The 24837-nt window shown below is 43.5% G+C and overlaps 1 long non-coding RNA gene across 2 annotated transcripts; it reads left to right on the forward strand.

Annotated features, from left to right (window-relative positions):
- The first annotated feature begins 1316 nt into the window (after window positions 1-1316).
- On the forward strand, window positions 1317-18863 carry LOC120098197 (uncharacterized). 2 transcript variants are annotated; one of them, XR_005496279.2, is made up of 3 exons: window positions 1317-11936; window positions 17967-18052; window positions 18595-18863. It is a non-coding gene; the product is annotated as an uncharacterized LOC120098197 (long non-coding RNA). The 2 variants fall into 2 exon arrangements; XR_010059654.1 differs by having other exon boundaries at window positions 17967-18863.
- The last annotated feature ends 5974 nt before the right edge of the window (window positions 18864-24837 follow it).

The raw sequence follows: 24837 nt of genomic DNA on the forward strand, positions 1-24837 counted from the left end.
CATGTGTCCTGCAAATTACAGGATGAGCACCCTTGGTACAGCTTCTCAAAGGGCCTACAGTCATGCGGTCTGGAAGGGGCAGCAGAAGTTGAAGATGAGGATAGGCATGCATGAGCAGTAGGGGCGGGGGCACAGACAGAGGCAGGCTTGTGTTCTAAGCTGTGTGTATATGTGTGGGGTTGGGCAGAAAGGGCGTCCGGATTTGGACACCATGACCAGGAGTTTATTGTCCAAGGATAACAGACAAAAGCATAAGCAGGACTAAAGAAGGTACCAGGAGTTTGGGAAGGATAAATACAAAAGAGAAACCATCTCTCTCCCAACACATGTGCAAAAGGGTTGGGTCACCCTGTCAGGTTATCCCTTCCGGGTCATTTTCACAGTCAAAGAATCGGGTCCTGCTGCTATAAGGAATATTTCAAAGACCTTCAATTTTAAGGATACTGCATTCTCCTCAGCACTTGCCTGCTTGCGGCCTTCTTTTTAAACAAGTTTCACACCCTTTAAACTGTCCATGAAGAGTTGTGTACACAAATTCTGGTTCCTTGTCCAATGCACCCAGTAATGTAAGTTTGTCTCAGAGTATATACTCTACAAACACAGCTGAACATTTACTGCTTAAAATCTGTATATGAGGCATATATTTCTGTGCTGAATGTATACACACTGATAGGTTCGTGTCTTGTACTTAGGAAGAGACAGCTTGGGTTGGGGACATAGCTTAGTAGGTAAATGTCTGAAGTACATACATGAGAGCCTGAGTTCTGCTCCCCAGCTCTGAAATCAAAATCTTGGTGTAGGAGGGAATGCCTCTTATTCCAGCCTTAGGAAGTGGAGAGAAGTGTATTCTTGGGTTTGTTGGGAAGTCAGTCTAGGCGAGTTACTGGTCTCCAGGTTCAATGACTCAAAAATAAAAATAAAAATTATAATGTACTAGGGTTTAAGAGTTGGATCAGTTGATAAGAACACTCACTGCTCTCTCAGAGGATGGGAGTTTATTTGCCAGCACTCATGTTGGGAAGTCCACAATCTCCTTAACTGTAGTTACAGGGGATTCAGTGCCCTCTTTTGGTTTAGGGAGACACCAATGCATGAACACACACACACACACACACACACACACACACACACACACACACACATGAAATACTATTACTGAGGAAGACATCTATGACTTGTGCTTCCCATACCTGCCCAGAAAGAGAGAGAGAGAGGAAGGAGGGAGGGAGGGAGGGAGGGAGGGAGAGAGGGAGGGAGAGAGAGAGAGAGAGAGAGAGAGAGAGAGAGAGAGAGAGAGAGAGAGAGAGAGAGGAAAAAGAAGGTGGGGGTTCAGATAGCTCTGTAAATGATGTTCTCAGAGCCTCAGTTTCCTCATAAATACTATAGGGTTGCTTCCTTTGTGGAAGCATTAGAGGAACAATATTCAGTGCCTGTCACATAGCAGGTTCATAACACATGTTATCTATGCTTACAGCCAAATCGAGTGTCTATTCTAGACATGAGCTGGTGCAGAGCACCCACTGAGCACCTGTGCAAAGGCACATGGAGATTTTGTAAGAAAAGATAGTGCAGGCCTCTTTGGAGCAGCCTTCTCAGTGCTATTGGGCAGACGATAACAACTGGGAACCCAGTGTTCCTGCTTCCACCTTGGAGCTAGTGGAAAGAGACTCTAGTAAGGCATGGGAGGGAGATGCAAAGAAGGGGACCAGGGCAAGTTCTCATCCTTGAGGTTTGTACCACCATAGCTTAGAGATTCACACCTATATTCAGACCAGAGAAGGGATTACCCCAGTGTATACAATCAGAACCCTAGTGTTTAGAGGTCCCCTACCTGACACCTGCATCCTCGGTCTAGGGAGAGTTTTGCCCAAGACCAACTTCCCTTCCTCACTCTGGAGGGTGGGCAAGCTGTATGATTCACTTGCTGGCGCTGTGCCTTCTCATTGTGTCACAGTGTAATTGATCCCTCCTGAGCCAGGTGGCTGCTCTCCTGTGTCCCAAATCAGGAATACTGATCCAGATTGAGTCCAAATTGTAACTGCGAAGACCTGGCTAGAGTGAGTCCATCCTGGATGGTGACTCTGAATCTTTTATAAGGTGCTCCTGAAAGTCTGTCTTTGGAGGAAGTGGGTCTGGTCCCCACTGACCAGATTAGATTTCCTTATTGGCTTTTATCAGTACTGCTGCTGTGAATTAACAAAAGGCATGATTTTTGTCTGGGAATATCCATGAAGAGACACCTAGTCTTTGTGCTTCTAAGACCTGAGAGAAGGGTCATCCGCACATCCTCCAAGGGGCTTACTTGGTCCTGTGGCATCTTTCCTACAGGGACTAAGGAAGTCCCAGGTATTGGGGGGTTCAATCCCTGAATTCCCCCAGTCTGTGGTGAAGAGCAGAGTGAAGCTTGCTTCTCCCAATAGCAGGTCTAGGGTAGGGCCCGTGGGCTCCTGGAACAGCAATGAGGTGCAGTAGAGAAACACTGACTGTCATGAACGAATGAGGACGTTGCTTTTGCTTCTGTGACAAGTGCATGACCACTGATCTCTAAATGGGCATACAATTCTTCCATTCTAGAGTGGGATCTAAGGGAAAGATAAGGCTCTGAAAGATAATCTGTTATAATTCCTGTCCCCCATTAGCTGGGTTGACCTGGCCGGGGTGCTGGGTTCTTACCTCTTGAAACTATATGCCTGCTCCCAATTCTCAGAGAGTCCCTGCCCTGTTTCACACGCACCCATTCAGGCCATACCCTCTCTGCAATGTCTTTGTCTCACAGCAAACAACAAAGGGAAGGCCTGGGTCCTGACGGAACTCACTGTGGGCTCCTAGGTCACTGCTCCCTCTTTAGACCTCAGTGACTTGTTTTATGTCCCTCATCCTTGATCTGCTATGGCTTGGGGGATAAAGAAGGAATAGGAGAATCTGGTTCCTCAGTCACCAACCTGTCCCCTGTCACCCACATGTCCCTTGCTCTGTCCTGCTCCTGACCCCAGAGCAGCCCCAAGAACACAGAGACCAAACCAGCTGGTACATTCTTCCTCTTCCTCCCCATTAGTTCTTCCAATCACACTTAACAGCCGCCTGGCTTTTGGCCGCAGCACGGTATATAATAACCTGCAATTATTGTCCACTTAAACTGTCCCCAGGGCCTTGTCTGTTGCACTGCCTGGCTTGTACCGCTGGCCTGCTGATTTTCCTGTCAGAGTCAAAGCCAATGGGAAGAAAGTCCCTGACAGGGCCAACCTGACAGCCTGCTTGGCAGCGCACCACAGAGACAGGGCCACTGAGGAGACTACCTCCCGTCACAGTCTTATCTAGCCGGGAACCCCGTGCTTTTAGGCTATTCACAGCCTTTCTCTTCCAGTTCCAGCTCCTTCATACTCAATGCCATTCTTTTAGCCATATTACTTTTGTTTGCCCAACGTATACCAGTCTTTTCTTCTTCTTCCGTATATCCTCCCAATGAAGGCAGTGGCAGTTTACACACAGGAGTGTTGCAGAGTACGAAGGCTTGTTATTTTTTAAAGGCTACAGAAACAAGAAGTGGCAGACCATATTCAAAACACACTTACTTTAACTTCTGCTGGATAACCTTCTCTCACAGTAACAAGTTCTCCACTTCAGTGGTTTTGCTCCAGCCTCCCTCCAACCCCAGGAAATCTGCCTCCACCACCGCAGTGAGAGCCGTCCTGCCGTTTGACTCCTGAAGCATCTCTGCATGCAGAGACATCACTATCACTGCTTAGGACTCCTCCTTCTTAACTTTGCCTGCTTGTATTTGCATGAGCATCCCTGGAGCCAAACATTGACTGCCTCTGACAGGAAGCTCAGTCATCTGTGTGGTCAGCCAGTGGACCACGCCTATGTGATGATGGGGAGGATAAAAGATTTCTAGGATGTAGAAAAACATATGGGCCTTGCACCACGATTGGGGGATTGCAGAATCTGAGGGCACCTGTTTTTACACCACCCCATATCTAATAACTAATTATCCAGAGGGGAAAAAAGTGGATTCTGAGGCTCCCTGGTGGGAATGTTGACTGTGGTGTGGTGTGGTGGTTGTGGTGGTGGTGTGTGTACACGTACACAGTCCAGAACACAGGGGTGATGGTGTTTGTAAGAAGTGGAGACCATAGGATTGTGATAGGTAGAGTCTCCTGTCTGCCAGGTCAGGGAAAGCCAGGGGCTGGCAGCAGAGTGAGACTCTGAAAAGCACTGTGAGTGGAAAGTATTCCTTCCAGGCTCCAGTTTCACTGGCAATCCCTGTGAAGTAGAGACTCCGGGACATTTTTGGTGAGTCTACCTCATGTTCAGGCCAGTCCCCCCAGCAACGCCCTGAGAACTCTCTCTTCTGGCTCAGAGAGCTTACCACCAGCCACAGCCCTCTTCAATTCTTTGCTTTACAAAGGCTTCTAAACAAGCAGCTTTACTGGAAAGTAGTTCGGGGGCAGCCGGAGGCCTTCTCTGGTCCACAATACTTTACTGGTTAAGTTCAAGGCCGATATGAAGGCAAGCTGCTAAGGGGTTGTCGGGACCTTCTGTCTTCTGTGTCACTAGAGTAGCACGAGGCAGGTAGAGGACTTGTTATCTCAGGGTCACAGAGACAGTGCCCACCCTTTTGCCCCCAACTCCCCCTTTTTGCAATATATAAACTGCCTGCTGGTTGGCTCTTGCCCTTTAGAACTGGATCAAGGCTCTTCAGGAAGGGCCTGGGAAAGGATTCCCTAATAGGGACAGCTACCAGAATAAATGCCTGAGAGAATGGTAGTCACACACTGATCTTCATTCCCTTCAGCTTTATTCTTCTCTCCCTCCCACCTATACCCGGGTGGACCCCCCCCCTCACTTGCTGCTTTAAGGCAACTGCTAAGGTTTGAGTATAAAATGCTTGTATGCTCATGAAGGCTTACATGTTTGAATACCTGATCTCCAGCTGGTGGCACTGTTCTGAGAGATTGTGGAACCTTTGGGAGGTGGGCCTAGCTGGAGGAAGTGAGTTGTGAGTTGGTGGGGAGGGCCATCTGCTTTCAATCCAGACTGCTTCCTGTTCTGTCCAGACTAGAGTAAGCAGCCCTATGCTCCTGATGCTGCAGTCATAACATGCACGTGTGTGTGTGTGTGTGTGTGTGTGTGTGTGTGTCTCCAAGACTTCCATCTTGTCTTCCTGCCTATAGAGGAAATACCAAAGGCATGCACACACATAAAATAAAATTTAAACAACACCCCCTCCTTCCCTTAAGTTGCTTCTTGCCAGGTACTTTGCCATAGCATGTGGAAAAGTATCTCACACTCAACCTCCTCTGGTGTCATCCAATTTGGTGTGAGCAAACTCTACCTAAAGAGGTTCCATGCCCCCAGCCTAGCTGGCCTCTGTGGTACAGGAAGCTTCTTTTGCACATGTGGGTAGGGATCATGGGCTATCCTGCAGTCTTGTTGGGCTATCCTGCAGTCTTGATGGGCTCTACAAGAGGTGTCAACTACTTTCTCCATGATCTCCATTCTAGCCTATAGTCCCTAGGTACCAGGTAGCCACCATGTTCACAGGTGACCTCTGGGTCTAAGTAGCTATGACATCTACCTTCAATCTCTGTAGAGAGGCCCTCTCCCTTTCTTCTAAATGTTCTGGAGCAGACTCTGTCTTCCCTACTCAAAAAAGGCAACCAGAGAGTCTCTAAAATTCTCCCCCACCTAGGCAGAGAGGATGGATGGGAGATGCTAGGGGATGCTTATGTCTAGCTTTCTGCCTAAGCTCACTGCTCTTCGGTACCTTGATGAAACTAAGGCTGCTCACAGCCACCCCCACAGGAGGGAGAGCTCACTCTGAAGTTTTGCGTTTCCTTTGAAATCAACCACCTTCTTCTCCCATACTGCCTATGCATAGCTCTTCATGGTTCCTTCTGAAATAGAAGGATGAAGCTGCCTGGTGTGTAGCTCCTTACCTGACCTTCCCTTCCTTTTATTTAGATCAGGACAGCTTCTGAATGTCTTTCCCCAATGTAGAGGACATTAGAGAATGGTCCTATAGTGCTGTGTCCCATAGCTCTATATGGGAACATGGAACATGGAGACTTGAAAACTAATGCCCTGGAGAGCCCTGTGGTAGATCAGAATTGTCAATCTGCTTAAAAATATAAATGAAATACTTTTCAAGGAGGTAATACAGCAAATCTTGATCATCTTGATCATCCTTAAGGACGAGAGCTTGACACGTTAAAGCCCTTTATTTGTTAAGTGTTTAGGCTACTTGCAAAGATCATCCCCAAGTACCCCAAGAGGGGACTGAGTATGGGTGTGGCTGACAGTCAATATGTGTGTATGCTATGACACTTAAGAGATGTGTGCTGCACAGCTTCACTTACCTCCTCTGTGTTTGCAGGTTGCTTGTCCGTGATCAGCAGGGATGCAGGTGTGTATGTGTCTACATACATCTTCTACATATTGTATTTTCTTTGTGTTTGCTAATACTTTAAAGCCTCTGGGGGTGCTCTATAGATACAGAAATACCATTTGAGAATCAGGATTTCCAAGCTGAAAGGTACCCTAGGCATTTTCTAATCTTCTTTTCTCATTTTATTCTCAATTAGCAGCTGGAGAGGAAGTGATTTGCTCAGGGTCAGATGTATCGATCAATCAATCAATCAATCAATCAATCAATCAATCAATCAATGAATCTTCAATCCTCCTCCTCCTCTAGTATACTCTTTTGCTTACCAGTCTGTCTGTTTCTTTTCCTCTCTGTCCTTCTCTGTATCCTCAGCCAGAGAAGATCCTGACAACCGGTGAGGATGCTGCTTTCAGGAAGACTGTTAGAAGTTGCACAGGGCCATGGAGGTGGGGGGCAGGCTCAGCAAGTACCAGTCTTTCCTGTAAATCTGGAGTCCAAGAAAGCAATGCTTTGTTCTCTGGATGGAGCATGGAGGAAGAAGAGAGAGGCCTGGCTCCATTGTTACAAAACCCGTTTCAGCCTGCTTCTTTTTTCCCTGGGTCCTTCCTTCCATGAGTTGGCTTGGCCAACTCAAGTGGGAAGAAGGAGGTGGCCCAGTGGCATTCTTCCTTTCAGCATTCCTTCCTCCAACTCTAGCATTTAGACTCTGCTTCAAATACCTTTTTAGGGAAGGAATACGTGCTATTTGTCTTGCATCTCAAAGGCACAACAAAACCCTCTCTCTAATTCTTCTCCGCTGATGCTGGAGCTTGGCACTCAATTCTAGATGACAGAGTAGAAGTAACTGACTGATGTCATTTTTCCATGGAGGTACAGAGTTTGGAATGACCTCAGCATTCTCTTCTTTACTCCCGCACTCACTGGAGAAGTCTGCTGTCCACATTCCAGAAGGTTCTCCAGTATGTGTAGTTACCTTTGGCAGAAGGGATCTCATCCCTTCATATGGCAGCCACCTGCTTCAGGAAATCTGAATTTCTGTCCCTAGCAACAATTCCTTGTCTCACGCCTTTGCTTTGCCATAGGGTTGGAAAGAGGCAGCTGCTGTCTTTCCTTGCTCTCTGTATTTTGGTCCCTTTGGTTTGTAATACTATTAGAGCTGTTTCCCTCACACTTTGTCCATGTCATCAAAGACATTAAACTCACCAGTGGCTTCTTCTTGTAGTTCTAGTAGCCATCTCTAGTCCTCCTCTGAATATTGTCAGCCACTGCCTCTTTGAAGGAGTCTCCTCTTCCAAGAAAATGGTTCACTTTGTCCATCTGCCACTTCCCACAGTGTCTTCGTTGGAAAACCCTTTCTTCCCACAGTTCTTAAATATTGGGGCCACCCTGGTTCTGTCCTTGAGCTTTTCTTCTTTTCAGGCTTCACCTGCTAATACAGGGATTAATCCTCTATACTTTGATAGTTTGAATCAGCATGTCTACTCTCTTCTTTCTCACAAGTTCTAGAATTCTCCATGATAAGAAACTCAGGTTCATACCATGAAAGAAAGCCTTTCTTCCACTATTCATCATCATCATCATCATCATCATCATCATCATCTCTCTCTCTCTCTCTCTCTCTCTCTCTCTCTCCTTCTCTCTCTCCCTCTCTTTCTCCCTCTCCTTCCTTTCCTCCCCCCCGTGTATGTGTGTGTGTGTGAGTGAGAGAGAGATGCACATATGTATGAATGTTCATATATGTATGACATACATGAATGTATGTGTGAGTGTATTTGTATACATATATGTGTATGTGTGGAAGTCTAAAGTGGCAGGGCCTCTTGATGAATTTGGAACTCAGCAATTTCTGATAGCCAGAGTCTGTGCCTCCTGAGTGCTGGGATTATAGGTGGCTGCCACATCCACAAGGCATTTGTGTAGTTTCTGGGCATCAGAACTCAGCTCCTCACATTTGCATGGCAAGTACTTTATCCACTGAGTCATCTCCCCAATAACCAAACTGCTTGTTTTGAGGAGTGGTCTGATCATCTAAGCCAGAACAAGGACTTTCCTGGCCACATCTTTTTTCTTATTTTAGAGGCCAATATCACTGAGACCTGCGAACTCCATCCCAACTTTATCTTTCTCCCACTAACTCATTCTGCTCCACTGGCTTGCCAGTCTGCTGAATGGTCTCTTTACTCTTGTTCCTTCTGTATCTGACCCACATACACTTGATTCTGGGCACAGAATGGAATTTCTAAAACAGTCTGGCCTTCCAGTTCTATCTTCAACAGCTTTCAGAGGCTCCTTGTTGTCTCCAAGGCAGAGCTCACTTTCACCCACTTGTATTTCTTTTGACCAGATGGGTCCCATTTGCCTTCATTTTTGGACCCTTCTTTATCTCCCATTTTCTTCTTTTTGTTCTGGATAAAGCATGTGCTTTATGTGTTATATGCTCATTCTCTCTGCTCTTATTGGCTTATAAATACCCTACATATCTTCCAGGAACGCACTCCTACTTCTTTGCTAGTTAACTGGCATTCAGTGGTCACCGCTGCTGACATCAAGCCTGTAGGGAGGTGTCTCTTGTCTGACCTCATAGGCAAGAGATGTGTAGCCTTTGTGTGCCCTGAGGAAATCTGCCCTTACCACCCATTTACATAATTGTACTTGCTAATTGCTTGCTGCTAATTCCTTTCTCTACCCCAGTAGACCCCAAGCTCCTTGAAGGGTAAGTTTCTGATTCATTTCTTGCTCAAGTCTGAACACCTAGTGCCCGACACTGGTGTGCTCAGGCAATGCTCACTGACTAATTAAGTGACTGAAGAATGCCTGGACGTCAGTGCCAGTGGGATCTTGATTATGTAACATAGTATTGGAGTGTTGAAGGCTGTCCCCAATATGGTAATGACCCAATTGATGGCTTGGGTTTAAGAAGGTTGGCAGCGGAGCTGCATGCAGAATGGAGTAAGCATGGAGCTAGCTAGCAGGGACGGGGGCTGAGGTGCATTTTCCACTCCCATCCCATATGCTTCCCATGGAGTCCAGGAGATAGAGGCAATTCATGCATAATTGAAAGCAAACCAAATCCAAGAGTGGGTTTATAATAAGCCTGTCGCGAAACTGTGAAATGACCTCACCCTACTTTGGGGAGGCAATCATCCACTCTGTTTTCTAAACCTGGTCTGATTGCTTTCCTCGGTTCTCATCCACCTCCTACAAAGGCTGAGTGTAGAAGAGGATGGTGGTCTCTGTTTGGGATGGATGATACTCCTATCTTATTACTACCATTAATCTCTGAAATACATGTATAGCTTTCTGATGACTTGTCTGGAGGTTTTGACCCCTGGGAAGAAGAAAATTACAGCCGGAAGAGTCCAAAAATGGACCAGGTTTTTAAAAGTTCAGACTGGCTAAATTGGTAGCTTATCCCAACTCTAATTTCTAGGCTAGGAACAAAGAGCATCCTCACATGACTCTGTCTCCCCTGACCCATGCTCTCCAGCACAGTGATAAGCAGGGGTGTGCTGTTTTGCTCTTTGTTATACTGGGTTCTGCCCCATCTCTCTAAAGAAATCTTATAAATCATTGATGAGAATATTTCTATTTTTGTCTTAAATATCCCAGCCAAGAAAGCCTCATGAACACTTTCCAAATCAAAAGCTGGCATTGCGTGATGCTTCCTCATTGATGGCAGGCTCATTTCATTGTTTTTTCCCCCCACTTTTGGCTCTGCTGTTGGTGGCGACGGTGCCAAGACTGAGCCCGAGGGTGTGGAGGCAGGGCTGCTTCTGAGGCTGAACTCTACGTGGCCTTTCCCTCCTCCCTCTGTCTGTCACGCACTCCTCTTCCTATCTGATATGAAAACTGGTGTTTGTTTTCAGGAAGGATTGTTCCTACCATCTCTCTGCCTCTGTAACCCCCACCCCATCCTGTGCCTAGACAGTCAACTCAGCAGACTACCAACTTGCACATACAAGGCTCAATGAAAAAGTTACCCTACTACATGGCACATGCCAAATGACATTTGGTCGTAAAGACCACGTCCCACTTGTTCCCCACTATAATTGCTATTAGTAAGGGGAGGTGATTGGCACATCAAAAACAATCCATTGCTGCATTGAGTAAATGAGTGAAACAGAGGGCCTAAAGGATTTGCACATTGCATGCCTGTTAGGTCTCTTCCACTCCCAAAACCCTCTAGACTTGCTGCCTAAAGGTGGTTTGACAGAGCTTTTCTGAGACTTGAAAATTATGCCTTATTGAGAAGGTAAGATGAAGCTAATGCCCTTTTCCTAATGATTTCCAGTTTGTTGGGTCTGTCTCTTAATTTGGCTTCTCAGCTCTCATATACTTATTTGATATTACCTGTCCTTTGCTTATGAATTGTTTACTTTAGTGTGAACTCTATAATCCAAGTAAGTCCTGTTTTTCAGACCAGAATAGAAATACATGGAGGAAAAAAGGTGTCCATTAAATCTGCAGTCAGCCGTGCAGACTCCATTCAAGAGGCATTTAGCACAGGGTTTTTAAATAGCTCACCGAGAGATCAGGGCTTGACTCTGAGACTATTTTAATTTTGAATCTTTTAATTTTTACATTTATTTATTTATTTAATATGGGTGTATATGTATGCATTTACTGCTGTGAATCTGTGGAACTCAGAGGACACCTTGATGTCCTCTCTTTCTATTGCATGGGTCATAGAGATTGAATTTAGGTTATCAGGCTTGGTGTTGAATGCCTTTGCTCATGAAGCCATCTGCTTTAATTTTTTTAATAGTGCAGGTTAGAATCTGAGTACATGAAGTAATAAACAGTATATTTACAACATTTTTTAATAAAGATCATGGTTTCTTTTTTTTTTTCCTTTTTTTTTTCGGAGCTGGGGACCGAACCCAGGGCCTTGCTAGAGCCTTGCTCTTGCTAGGCAAGCGCTCTACCACTGAGCTAAATCCCCAACCCAAGATCATGGTTTCTATACCTCTTCTCTGACAACCCAAAGTGTTATGGATTTACATACCTTATTTAATTGCATAGGTATGCAGCAATAAAATGTTAGATAAATCAAAATTATCCAAGAGACTGGGCAATTTTTATTATGTCTTTGTAACAATGAGATGCTTTAGAGAATTCATTCTTTGGTATTTTGATGACTGGGGAGGTGGCACACATTGTCCTAACTTATGTGCCTATGGGAAGTGAGAGAGGAAAACAGTGGAGCTGCCTGGATTGGACCTCACCATGACCATAAGTGTCTGCACAAAGGAGTAGAGAGTGCCAGGGGAGGTGGGTGTAAGCCTTTAGTCCAAGTCCTAATACAAAACCCTGAATACACTTTGCTCTCAGACGAATTGCTTCCCCTCAGAGACCGACTCTCGTCTCCTGCAGAAGGTGGCATTTGGACCAAGTGTTGAAGGAGAAGGCTGATCTTACAAGCCAGGATTGTGCCTGATACCTAAAAAGTGTTCAGCAAATGCTGTTGGCAACCTAAGAAGAGACTTGTGTTCCCGGCAGACGGGAAGAGTGAGACAGGGGAAGCAGGAGGACCAAGCTCATTTGGGATGTGGTGAGTCATATTTTGGGAGTTCATCACAAGCCTGGGGTGTCTGAGCCAGTATCTGAGGACAGATCTGGTTGTCTGGTGGTGGCTGAGTGTGAGAGTCCTTGAATTGAGCTGAGGATTTTAGACTTTAATCAGAAGGCGATGGAAATCCCTGAATGTGTTGGAGCAAAGACAAGGCACGATCTAATGTCGGTGAGAGGCTGTGTGGGATGGTAAGGGCTGGGAGCAGACTGAGCTTCCTGATTGCGAGTAGTAGAGTCATGAAGCACATGAGTGGCCGAGTAGTAGTGAGTGGCAGAGGGCGTTTGTGAAGACAGAAGGTACAATGCTGGGGGCTACCTTCATGATATTTTTTTTTCTTCCCTGGGAGCCTCCACTTCTTTTTGCTTTCTTCTGTCAGCCTGTGTTCCATAATATCAGTCCCTTCAGGGGTCTGGCACCTACACCTCCCTCCAGAGGACACTCTCATTCATTTGACTTGAGGCTGAAGAATGTGGATATATTTGTTAAGAATCTCTCTCTCTCTCTTTCTTTCCTTCTTTCTCTCTCTCTCTCTCTCTCTCTTTCTTTCTTTGTTCTTACTTGATGTCTTCTTATGGTCCAAAATGACTTGAGTTATGCAGTGTGATTGTATGTAAACGTGTGTTTCCCCCACACATTGGGCCTACAATTTTATAGGCAGTGAGGAGAAAGTCTATAGGATAGTTGACCTGGACTTGAGTCTGAGTCTTTCACCTGCGTGATACATGCCAACAGGCAGTTTCTTATCTGCCTCGAGCTTCAGAGTCCATACCCATGGAGCTTGTATGAACACAGCCTAATTGTGACTTTATTGTCTGGGTTAAATAAGATCACTCCTGCTGAATGCTTGGTCTACTACCCGAGCATGGGAGCCAGCCACGCAGTCAATCAACACCACTATTGCTATTAGTGCTTCTTTAGGCATTAGTGGTCGGAGTGGGAATCCTACCCTTCCTAAGCCCTTATCAGTTCAGCCTGCCTGTGGCTACTTGCATGTTTTCTTGTCTGTTTCCTAGTGTTCTTCCCCTCTAATCCTGACCACCTTACAAGCTGATGTAGAGAGTACCAGTAGGTGATACAAGTATCTACATTTATACCTCAGACAAAGTCATTTGCTTTCCCCTATAAAGACTTGGAAGACAACTCAAGACCTGACCTCTTCCCTCAGGGATTTGCCCTGGGGAAGGGGAGGCAGAGTAAACTAAAGGAGACGTGAGGACAATGAGGCAATGCTATGATGTACTAAGGATAGGCATGTGCCCATTGGGAGCAACAACCCTGTAAGGGTAGTAGAGTGATGGCAATGGACTCTCCGAACTCTCTGGGCAGCTCCCTGACAACTTCCCTGTCATCCTCAGCCAAGAGAAGGAGAGGTGACACCTTGAACCTATGGAGTCAGGAAATCCCTGACATTGAATACTTTTCTTCAAAGGGAAAAATAAGAATAATAAAATATTGAATACAACTATCTGAATGTGTGAATGCTATGAAGTCACACCATGGGCATTTGTCCCCGTTGAAGAGGAAGCTGGCAGTGCTGGGACGTATCAGTCATGAGATTTGCAGCTCCAGTGCCTGTCACTGTAAAAATCAGTCATAAATAAAGCAGAACTTAGACCTGGCTATCCTGAGGGACTTAGACGTTTAAACCAGGACAAAGTTTAATTTGGAAAGTTGCTGCATTCTTAAACACTTCACTGTCTTCCAATGGAGTTGCTTTCTCCAGCTGAGAAGCAAAGAGTAGTCATGGCCTCAGAGTCTAGCACTGGAATGGGCAGATGAGGACCCTCCTCAGGAAACTACTTTTAGAATCAAGATCCCCTGGTGCCAAATTAAATGTCTAAGGAAGATGGAAGTTGACTCTCACTTCTGTTATTTCATGCATTGGGTTCCCTGTGCATGCTTACTTGCACGTGTGCGTGCCCATGTGTATGCATGTGTGCATGCATGTGTGCATGTGTGTGTATGTGCATATTCATGTTCTTGCATGTGTTCCCATTTGCATAGTCAGCTATGTGCACAAATGTTCAGAAAACAGAGGTTGATGTGGATATCTTCTCCAGCTGCCTTTTCTTCTTTCCTTATATATTGAGGCAGTGTCTCTCTCGCTTGATTTGGTTGGTCTAAGGGATCCCCTGTCTCCACCCCCCAAAGCACCTGGATTTTGGACGCACCTTCATATACAGGAGTTTGCGGTCCCGAGCCTGGTTTTCCAAGGCTCTTACAACAACTGTTGGTAGTGTGCTGTGTACTTCAAGTCCTTGCCAGTCACGGCCAAGTTATGGAAACCAAAATAGTCATGTCTCACCTGCTTTGAGCTTTCATAATTTCCCGCTGTATTACCAAGAATACTTGCGAATCAGCAGCTAATGAACTCAGGCGCAGAACAGGTGGGTCGTATCCATGCATAGAATCAAGGAAGCATTAGGTATTAAAACAAGGAAAGGCATCAACTCTGACAGTGGCTTAGTCAATGGTGCTAGATAGAGTCCTGCAGACCTGTCTGGGCTGAGACTTTACAGGAAGATAGGGTAATCTTAGAAGAATAGCCCCTATTTGAAAGTCAGTTGTCTGTTCAGCTATATAAATTTTGCCCCTGTAGGAGCAGAAAAAAGTTATTGTCTTCTTCTTTTTCTAAAGCCATCAGGAACTCAGGAAAAAAGGAAACACATAGCTTATTTTTAGCCCTTGTTTTTCAATAATATTGTTACTTAAAACATTTATGAATATAAATAGTTATTAATTATAAATTGTGGATAATACATGCATAGCGATGTGAGAGCCTCTGTAGAAAGTAAAGAGAGCTTCATTTTTAAAAAGCTCATCTTTTTAAAGAATTTACATCCATTTTAGATTCCTGAGGAACTTGCCAGGAGACCCGTGAAGGGCCGTTATCTGAAACTGCCTAGACATGCTTTCTCCATGTTTCCCATCTAGTCAAATGCTTAAACAATTCTATGGGCTCTTTTCTTCATTGCTTATGCTGTCTCTAGCTGTGCTCTAACTAACACCGAACTAAGGATTGCATTTTTCTCTCTCCTGACTTAGATTTAAATCTTGCAATCACTGCTGGGAAGTGAGCTGTATCATCTTGAGAAATCAGACCACAGAGACCAGCCTGCAGCTGGCAGCCTGGGTCATCTCTAATCACTTAACCCTTTGTACCAAAGGATGGCTGGGAGCAGTGGATTCCTACTCTAAAATATGCTACTGTGCATTTTATCAAGGAACTCTGGAGAGCTACAATGAAATGGTGTGCACAGCAAATCCTCCTAGACGGACTTGGTGCCTGTGTACATGACTGATACTATGTATCTCTCCATGTGATTCTTTTCCTGTTGTTTTCTGCTAATGTTTGAGTGCACATATGACTGCGGTACAAATCTGTATGTGTTTTCATTTTATTTATTTATTTATTTATTTATTTATTTATTTACTCTTCACTCATATAATAAATCCCCACTGTAGTCTCTCCTCCCTCCCCTCTTTCTGGTCCACCCCCACCCCCCTTCTCTCTCAGATCCACTGTCTTTCCATTTTCTTTCAGGAAACAGTGAGACTTTATACCGTCTCTTCTGTGCCTGTGCTGATGTGTGTGGCCATAGTGTGCCTTTAGGAAATTATTCCTGTGTCATAAAGGCTATCAAGGCTACTCAAGGCGGCCATAGAAAATTGCTTGAAATAACGGCTGAAATGATTTTTCCCCATATTTATACCTGGGTACGAGCACCACCCTATTCATGTACTTGGCTGGCTGTGCACTTTTCTTTGGTCAGTGGTGTTTACCAGATGAGACTCAGAGACCTAATAAAAAATGTATATTTAAAACATTATGTATATAAGCCTCTCTCTCTCTCTCTCTCTCTCTCTCTCTCTCTCTCTCTCTCTCTCTGTGTGTGTGTGTGTGTGTGTATGTGTGTATGTGTAAGTGCAGGTAGCAGCAGAATTCAGCAGAGGAAATCAGATACCCTGGATTTGGAGTTACAGACAGTTGTGAGCTGTCTGACAAGGGTGCTAGGAACCAAACTTTGGCTCCCTGAAGACTATCAAGTGATTGTAATAGCTGAGCCATCTCTCTAGACTTCTTCTGCAGTTTTTAGGACTCTGACCAACCACAAATGTCATTGTACCAGAGCTAGGTATATCCTAGCATAGCTGAACTGTCACCAGATCACCAACTGTCAGCTATTCTGATGAGGCTATCTTAGACCTAAGCTCCCATCCCATCTAAAGGCTATATGGCATAGATGTGTGAGACCTGGGGGTTCCCACAAAAGAATTTCCAACAGCTATGTTCAGGGGATTGTAACAAATGATTAATATCTCACATCATTCATTTTTGGGGTGGTTTGCCACACCAAAAAAAAAAAATCTAACAAACCTATAAAGTTAGTAATGGGAGGGAAGTCTCTGTCAGAGGAAAGAGTGTTGGTGAGAATTTGTGGGTATGAATTCTAGGAAGATATGTAATGCCATGTGTAAATATTTATGATCCTGGTTGTACCGTATGAGTTAAAGAACAGAATATGGTTCTATTAATTCTCAAGCAGAGATTTGCACATTAATGAGACATGTTCTCACAGAGGTCCACAGTTCAGTGCACTCCACCGCTACTTGACTGAAGAACTGAAGGGTTTTTACAATGTTCTTTCTGTTGCTAATAACACAACACCAGAGGCTGAGTAACTTAGAGCGAAAAGAGACTGGTTTAGGCTCATGATGCTAGTCCAAGGTTGAGGGCAACATCTGGTGATAGACCCATGGCTAATAAAATGTTAAGATGGATGAGGACAGCACACATCAAGAGATGGAAAGCTTACATGCACTTGCACACATGCACACACACACACACACACACACACACACACACACACACACACACACACACACACCCCTGTATGTTCACTCCTCTCTCTTACTCAAGTTAATGACTCTATTTAATCTTGATCATTTTCCAAAGTCTCCCCTCTAAACATGGTTGTTGGATTAAGTTTTTTTCAAGGTTTTTTAATTTGTATGTGTTATATGTACTTGTGTGTGCTTATGTATGGAGGCATGTGTGTACAGGTATGTATATACATATGTTCGTGTGGAGGCCAGAGGTAGATGTCGGGTGTCTTCCTCTATCCATCTCCATTAAAAAAGGGTTTGGTTCTGAATCTAGAGTTCACCTATTTGATTTGGCAGGATCAACTGGCCAGCACTAGTTATCTTTCAGTGTTGAACTTTCTTCAATCTTGGTTTCACAGATATGTGGAGTTCATGTGTGGAATGGAGGAGACCCGTCTTCTTGTCTTCTCCAGTGCATAATGCTATAGCCTGCATACTTCACTCAAGGCTCATCTCCCTCCTACATCTCTGTCACACAGAATGGTGTTTGTCTGAGCCCTCTCCTAGTCAGTCTCTAAGGGTGGGCATTTGCTTATCATCAGTCACCTTAGAGCTTACTCAAGCATCCTGAGCCATTGAAAAGTAGTGCCTATAAAATGAGGCTCCGTAAAGAATTGTATTCGCTTCCCTGCCTGAGGCCTGCCTTTCGGGTGTTAGCCATCTCTTTGGATAATTGGCTCTAGGGATGATTGCTCTTCTCCAGGGAGACTGCATGTACTTCCAGGGATAAGACCTTTGCCTCTCCTACCACGCTATGTTATCACGATATAATCATCAGCTCATTCTATATTGCTCTCTTTATTATAAAGAAGCAGATTTTGGGTGGGAAGATTCTGAGTGTGTTTGTGGGTGGCTGCGATATCTTCTATATCCATTTATCTCTGATAGATGTTTGAGTTGATTCCAAGTCTTGCCTGTTGTAGTTAGTGCTTCTATAAACATGGGGGTGGCGAGTATTTCTTGGATACACCAATTTGTTTCTTTGGGTCTACACCACTAAAGGGCTCCTGGATCATATGGTAACTCAATTTTTAATTTTTTGATGAATCACTGTGATATGTTCTGTAATGGTTTTGTGATTATTGATTTTAAATTGCCTTCTTTTTGTTTTTGAATTCCCAGGGACCTTCCTCCAATCTAGGTTTCACAGATATGTGGAGTTCATGTGGGGAATGGAGGAGACCCGTCTTCTTGCCTTCTCCAGTGGGGTAATGCCGTAGCTTGCATATTTCACTCAAGGCCCATCTCCCTCCTACATCCCTGTCACACAGAATCTGTCTCTGTGGGTTCCGTGTCCTTTTGTGTTGTCAGGGGGCTAGTACCACAGTATCACTGTTATACTATAACAATAATACAAATATTATAAAATTTGATATAGGTGGTACAATTTCTTCATGTTCCTTTTAGTTTTGTCTTTGAACAATTTTGGTCTTTTTATTCTTTTGCATGGATTTTGGGGTCATTGTGTACAGCCTCATTAAAAAAATGCCAACCCTGGGGCTGGGGATTTAGCTCAGTGGTAGAGCGCTTGCCTAGGAAGCGCAAGGTCCTGGGTTCGGTCCCCAGCTCCGAAAAAAAGAAGCAAAAAAAAAAATGCCAACCCAAATTGAATTGTAATTGTACTGAATTTATATATTAAGTTGCATTCAATGTATGTATTGTGTCATCATACATTTCCAACAATGATTATAGTGCATTTACCTATCTGTTTTGTTATTTCATGATTTTCATTAACATTGTGTCTTTGCAGATTAAAAATAATTTTTTCCTTTAACTGCGTCATCATGTCTGGCCTTGGTGGGAGAAGATGTGCCTAGTCCTGAAGTAACTTGATGTGACCGGGTGGGTTGATACCTGGTGGGGGAGGTGGGGCTCTCCCTTCTCAGAGGAGAAGGGTAGAGTTGTGTGAAGGGGGCATCAGGAGTAATTGGAGAGCTGTGACTGAGACGTAAACTAAATAAATTAATTAATTAAAAAATATTTAAAAAATAAAAAAATAAATTTTTTTATTTAAAAATATTTATTTTTATTTATTGAATGTTTTGCCTGCATGTGTATATGAACCATGTTCATGTTTGATGCTTGTAGGAATCTGAAGAGATTATTAGATTACCTGTGATTAGAGGTCCAGGTTTTTGTGACCCACTATGTGGGTGCTGGGAACTGAACCCTGGATCCTCTGCAAGAGAAACCAGTATCCTAATCACAGACTCATCCCTCTAAACGCAGAAGTTTTGTTCTTAAGAAGTTTATGCTTTTGAAGCCTGATGTGGTGGCACTTGCCTTAATCCCAGCACTTAGGAGTCAGGGGTAGGGAGGTCTCGGTGAGTTCAAGGCTAGTTTGCTGTACATAGTTGGGTGTTAGGACAGCCAGGGATACATAGAGAGATCATATCTCAAAACAAAGAAGCAAAACAAAACAAATTCTATGTTTTTGATTTCCTTTTATTATTTACTCAAGTAGGTTTACAGAGACAACTTTCTTAGCTTTTAAAGATTACCGTTTGTGCATAAATCAAGATGTCACTGGTGAGTCTGTCTTAGTTGTATACTAGTCTTGTCTAGAGCCATGTGAAAAATTATTATTTCTTCTAACAAAAACATACTCTACAGATTCCCAATGGATGTATGGAGTTACATTATGACAAAGGCACCCCGGTTTCAAGACATATAAAGCAGAGTGATGAAAAGCAGACAAAACAAAAGATACCTTCATTTTTGCGTGTGAATAGATATTAATTTCTAAGTATGTAAATGTATACTAAAAGCAAAGATAGTTGAAAACTTCTTTTTAATTCTTGTATTCTTTTAGTCATGATGTTATTACTTACAATGACATGCGGTAAAAATGCTGTCTGCAATGCTGAGAAAGCTATGTGGTAATTCTTTAGTTATCTTTGAGCATATCCCTTTATTTCCTTGACACATTTAGTCACTCTTCCCATCCCACTATCCATCCACCTGCTATACCAGGAAAAAAGGCACAAGAGCATCAGGGTCAAGCCATATTATACCACTAGCAGGAAAGAACTGTTTTTTCAGCCAAGTCCAACACTGTCACAGTCCCATTGTCTTTGCTCGGGGTCATCACATGGCATGTTATGAAGGGCAAACTTCCAGGTGGGTATTTTAACTCTAGTCTACAACGTTCTCCTCCTCCCTTTTTTTTTTTTTTTTGGTTCTTTTTTCCGGAGCTGGGGACCGAACCCAGGGCCTTGCGCTTCCTAGGTAAGCACTCTACCACTGAGCTAAATCCCCAACCCCCTCCTCCTCCCTTTTAAAGATATATAGATAACAAGCTTCATTAAAATTATCCCATGTAAAAATGACTTTCAAAATGTGTTTGGTGTGCATTTTTTTTTAACTTGAGTATTTCTTATATACATTTCGAGTCTTATTCCCTTTCCCGGTTTCCGGGCAAACATCCCCCTAATCCCCCCCTCCCCTTCTCTATGGGTGTTCCCCTCCCCATCCTCCCCCCATTGCCGCCCTCCCCCCAACAATCTAGTTCACTGGGGGTTCAGTCTTAGCAGGACCCAGGGCTTCCCTTTCCACTGGTGCTCTTACTAGGATATTCATTGCTACCTATGAGGTCAGAGTCCAGGGTCAGTCCATGTATAGTCTTTAGGTAGTGGCTTAGTCCCTGGAAGCTCTGGTTGCTTGGCACTGTTGTACATATGGGGTCTCGAGCCCCTTCAAGCTCTTCCAGTTCTTTCTCTGATTCCTTCAACGGGGGTCCTATTCTCAGTTCAGTGGTTTGCTGCTGGCATTCGCCTCTGTATTTGCTGTATTCTGGCTGTGTCTCTCAGGAGCGATCTACATCCGGCTCCTCTCAGCCTGCACTTCTTTGCTTCATCCATCTTGTCTAATTGGATGGCTGTATATGTATGTGGGGCAGGCTCTGAATGGGTGTTCCTTCTGTGGCTGTTTTAATCTTTGCCTCTCTATTCCCTGACAAGGGTATTCTTGTTCCCCTTTTAAAGAAGGAGTGAAGCATTCACATTTTGATCATCTGTCTTGAGTTTCATTTGTTCTAGGCATCTAGGGTAATTCAAGCATTTGGGCTAATAGACACTTATCAATGAGTGCATACCATGTGTGTTTTTCTGTGATTGGGTTAGCTCACTCAGGATGATATTTTCCAGTTCCAACCCTTTGCCTACGAATTTCATAAACTCGTTGTTTTTGATAGCTGAGTAATATTCCATTGTGTAGATGTACCACATTTTCTGTATCCATTCCTCTGTTGAAGGGCATCTGGGTTCTTTCCAGCTTCTGGCTATTATAAATAAGGCTGCGATGAACATAGTGGAGCACGTGTCTTTTTTATATGTTGGGGCATCTTTTGGGTATATGCCCAAGAGAGGTATAGCTGGATCCTCAGGCAGTTCAATGTCCAATTTTCTGAGGAACCTCCAGACTGATTTCCAGAATGGTTGTACCAGTCTGCAATCCCACCAACAATGGAGGAGTGTTCCTCTTTCTCTGCATCCTTGCCAGCATCTGCTGTCACCTGAGTTTTTGATCTTAGCCATTCTCACTGGTGTGAGGTGAAATCTCAGGGTTGTTTTGATTTGCATTTCCCTTATGACTAAAGATGTTGAACATTTCTTTGGTGTTTCTCAGCCATTCGGCATTCCTCAGCTGTGAATTCTTTGTTTAGCTCTGAACCCCATTTTTTAATAGGGTTATTTGTCTCCCTGCGGTCTAACTTCTTGAGTTCTTTGTATATTTTGGATATAAGGCCTCTATCTGTTGTAGGATTGGTAAAGATCTTTTCCCAATCTGTTTTGGTTTGGTGTGCATATTTTTAAACCAGTCTTGTATAGTCCAGGCTGGCTTTGAACTCACTATGGTCTTAGACTTCTGATTCTGTTTTCACTTCTGAAGTGCTGTGATAAGAGGCACGTACTGTCAATCCCAGTTTATGTTGTGCTGAGGACTGAACCTGGATTTCATGCATACTAAGAGAACTCTCTAGCAATTCAGCTACATTCCCAGCCCATTGCTGATAAAAATATCAGAGCTAGAATTTTCAACTCTGTATTCAACAGGATGGTTTATCACTTCATTACTTTTACAATGCTTAATTTACTGTCAACAAAATGAACAGCATACGTTCTCTTCATTTATCCCTTTCAAGTTCTTTGAATGAAGCACAAATTATCCATTCCTTGAAGATTTGTTAAGAAATTTATCTTTAAGTCTGATTACAGATGGTTTTGTTTTCTGGAGGGGGACATGTTAATAAATGATCATACCCCTTTAACAGTTACAAGGTAAATCAGGCTTTCTATTTCTTCTTGAGTCAACTTTAGGAATTAATATTTTTCTAAGAAACTTCTAATTTCATGAGAATTTTAGGGTGACTTCTAGCTAGGAATATTTGGGGCTCCTGTTCTCAACCACAGTTGCTGAACTGTGCTTTTATGGCCTTAGTTAATAGGTACTAGTTTATATTTTCAATTTCTCTCAGTTTTCCTCCTACACTTTTTGCTCCAGACAGCAGGCGATTTATTTTTCCATGGACTCATTTTGCTCAGATGGACCTCAGTCCAAGATTTGATTTCACACCATGGTAGTTAGTGTTCTATCCCACACAGAGCTCCTTGGGGCTTTGTTAATCAGCACAAGCTGGGTTCTAGGACAATAGAACTTCCAACCTGAGAGTCTAGAGACATGTATTTACTTAACCTCTCAATTTCCTATTCTTTTCCTGGTTTCAGAAATTTGATGTTGCTGTTGTTTCCCTGAGGGAGAGGGCGAGAGCAAGAGCGAGCGAGCGAGAGAGAGAGAGAGAGAGAGAGAGAGAGAGAGAGAGAGAGAGAGAGAGAGAGAGAGAGAAACACATGCATGTGAGTAGGTGTGCATATGAGACTAGAGGTCAATAGGTGTTATTCCTTAGGCACCAACCATCTTGCTTTCTTAGAAAGTATCTTTAACTAGCTTAGGTCTATGTCAAGTAATCCAGGCTAGATAGAGGGCTGCAGTGGTCCACCTTTCTCTGCCCTCAAGTCTAGAATCATAGTAGGCAACAACATTCCTGGCTTTTAAAAATTTGAGCTCTGTGAGATCAAACTCAGATCTTGCTTTCAAGCGAAGCGTTTTACTCATCAAGAGAGCCCATCTCCTCCCTTTAATATTTTAACTATTGATAGCAGAGAAAGTTATTAAAGTGAGAATTCATCAAGCCATTTTAACTGGAAGCCTCTCACCATCCTGCTGTTTTAACCCTGAACTACAGTAACCTGTTAGTTAGCCATTCCTTTAGACATAGATTATCCACCAGCTAGGAATGGTGTCCTAATCAGTATCTGGATACTTGTATGACAGCAGTGAAGTCCCTTTTGCTGAGATTACTCTAATCCTGGCTAGAATCTAAATAGAGGTGGCAAAATAGTCAGTGTGTGGGCATCTCAGCCCTTCCTCTTTCCACCCCCCATTACCTATTTTAGAGATGAGAAAAAGGGTTAGGGTTATCAGGACACCATTGCTGATCTAAAGATAGTCTAGCTGATGGAAGACATGGGTCCAGAAATTCTGCTTTCAGGTATGATTATTTTCCCATGTGTCAGTTGTTCTTGGCTTAGGTAATAAATTTTATACACAAGGAATGTTTTGTGTTCACCAGATATACCTGAAACAGTGGGAACTGAAGAACACCAGACATTCTCTCTCTTGCTTAAGCCTCTACTTACTTTCTATTGCTTTGTTTCCAAGGGGAAATTTTACCCTGCAAGTGAGGTCCATGAGCTGATTCCACATTGACTTCTCTTTCCCTTTTTAGGTCCCCTGTGCCTATTCATATAAATTTATAATACACACACACACACACACACACACACACACACACACACACACACGCACCTCTTGTATATGCAATGTATATGGGTGTATGTGTATGTGTGTATGCCAGAAGATATAAATTTATAATACACACACACACACACACACACACACACACACACACACACACGTGCCAAGTGGGCATGAATGGTGTTGTACCATATTTTCTGGACTTACCCTATGGTTAAGCTTCCTTCCCTAATACTCTTGGTGTCTCTGCTTTCCTTCCTTTCTTTTTTTTTTTCAAGGCATGCTTGATTGTTTTTACATTATTTTATTTTATTTTTAATTTTTTATTATATATTTCTTTACTTACATTTCAAAGGTTATTCCCCTTCCTGGTTTTCTGTCCATAAGCCCCCATTCCCTCCCCTGCCCTCCCCAATATGGGTATTCCCCCTATACATACCCCTTATTACTCTCCCCCACATTCCCCTGCACTGGGGATGGTCTAATCTTGGCAAGACCAAGGGCTTTCCTTTCCACTGGTGCCCCAAGAAGACTGTTCTCTGCTACATATGCAGTTGGAGCCCTGGGTCAGTCCATGTATAGTCTTTTCGTGGTGGTTTAGTCCCTGGAAGCTCTGGTTGTTTGCATTGTTGTTTTTATGAGGTTGCAAGCTCCTTCAACTCTGTCACTACTTCCTCTAATTCCCCCTAAGGGGGTCCTATTCTCTGTTCGGTGGTTTGCTGCTAGCATTGGCCTCTGTATTGGATGTGTCTCTCAGGAGAAATCTATATCCAGTCCCTTTCCGCATGCATTTTTAGCTTCATCAATCTTATCTAGTTTTGGTGGATATATATATATATATATATATATATATATATATATATATATATATGCCACATGTGTGTCAGGCTCTGAATAGCCATTCCTTGAGTCAGTGTTCTAAACTTTGCTTCCATATCCCCTCCTATGAATATTTTTTCCCCTTTTAAGGAGAAGTAGGAGCATCTGCATTTTGGTCATCCTTCTTCTTGAGCTTCCTGTGGTCTGTAGATGGCATCTTGGGTAATTTGAGCTTTTTGGCTAATATCCACTTATCAATGAATGCATACCAAGTGTGTTTTTCTGTGATTGAGTAACCTCACTCAAGATAATATTTTCTAGTTCATCGATTTGCCTATGAATTTCATGAAGTCATTGT

The sequence above is a fragment of the Rattus norvegicus genome, chromosome 18 (assembly GCF_036323735.1).
Source record: "Rattus norvegicus strain BN/NHsdMcwi chromosome 18, GRCr8, whole genome shotgun sequence".
In the NCBI taxonomy this organism is placed as follows: domain Eukaryota; kingdom Metazoa; phylum Chordata; class Mammalia; order Rodentia; family Muridae; genus Rattus; species Rattus norvegicus.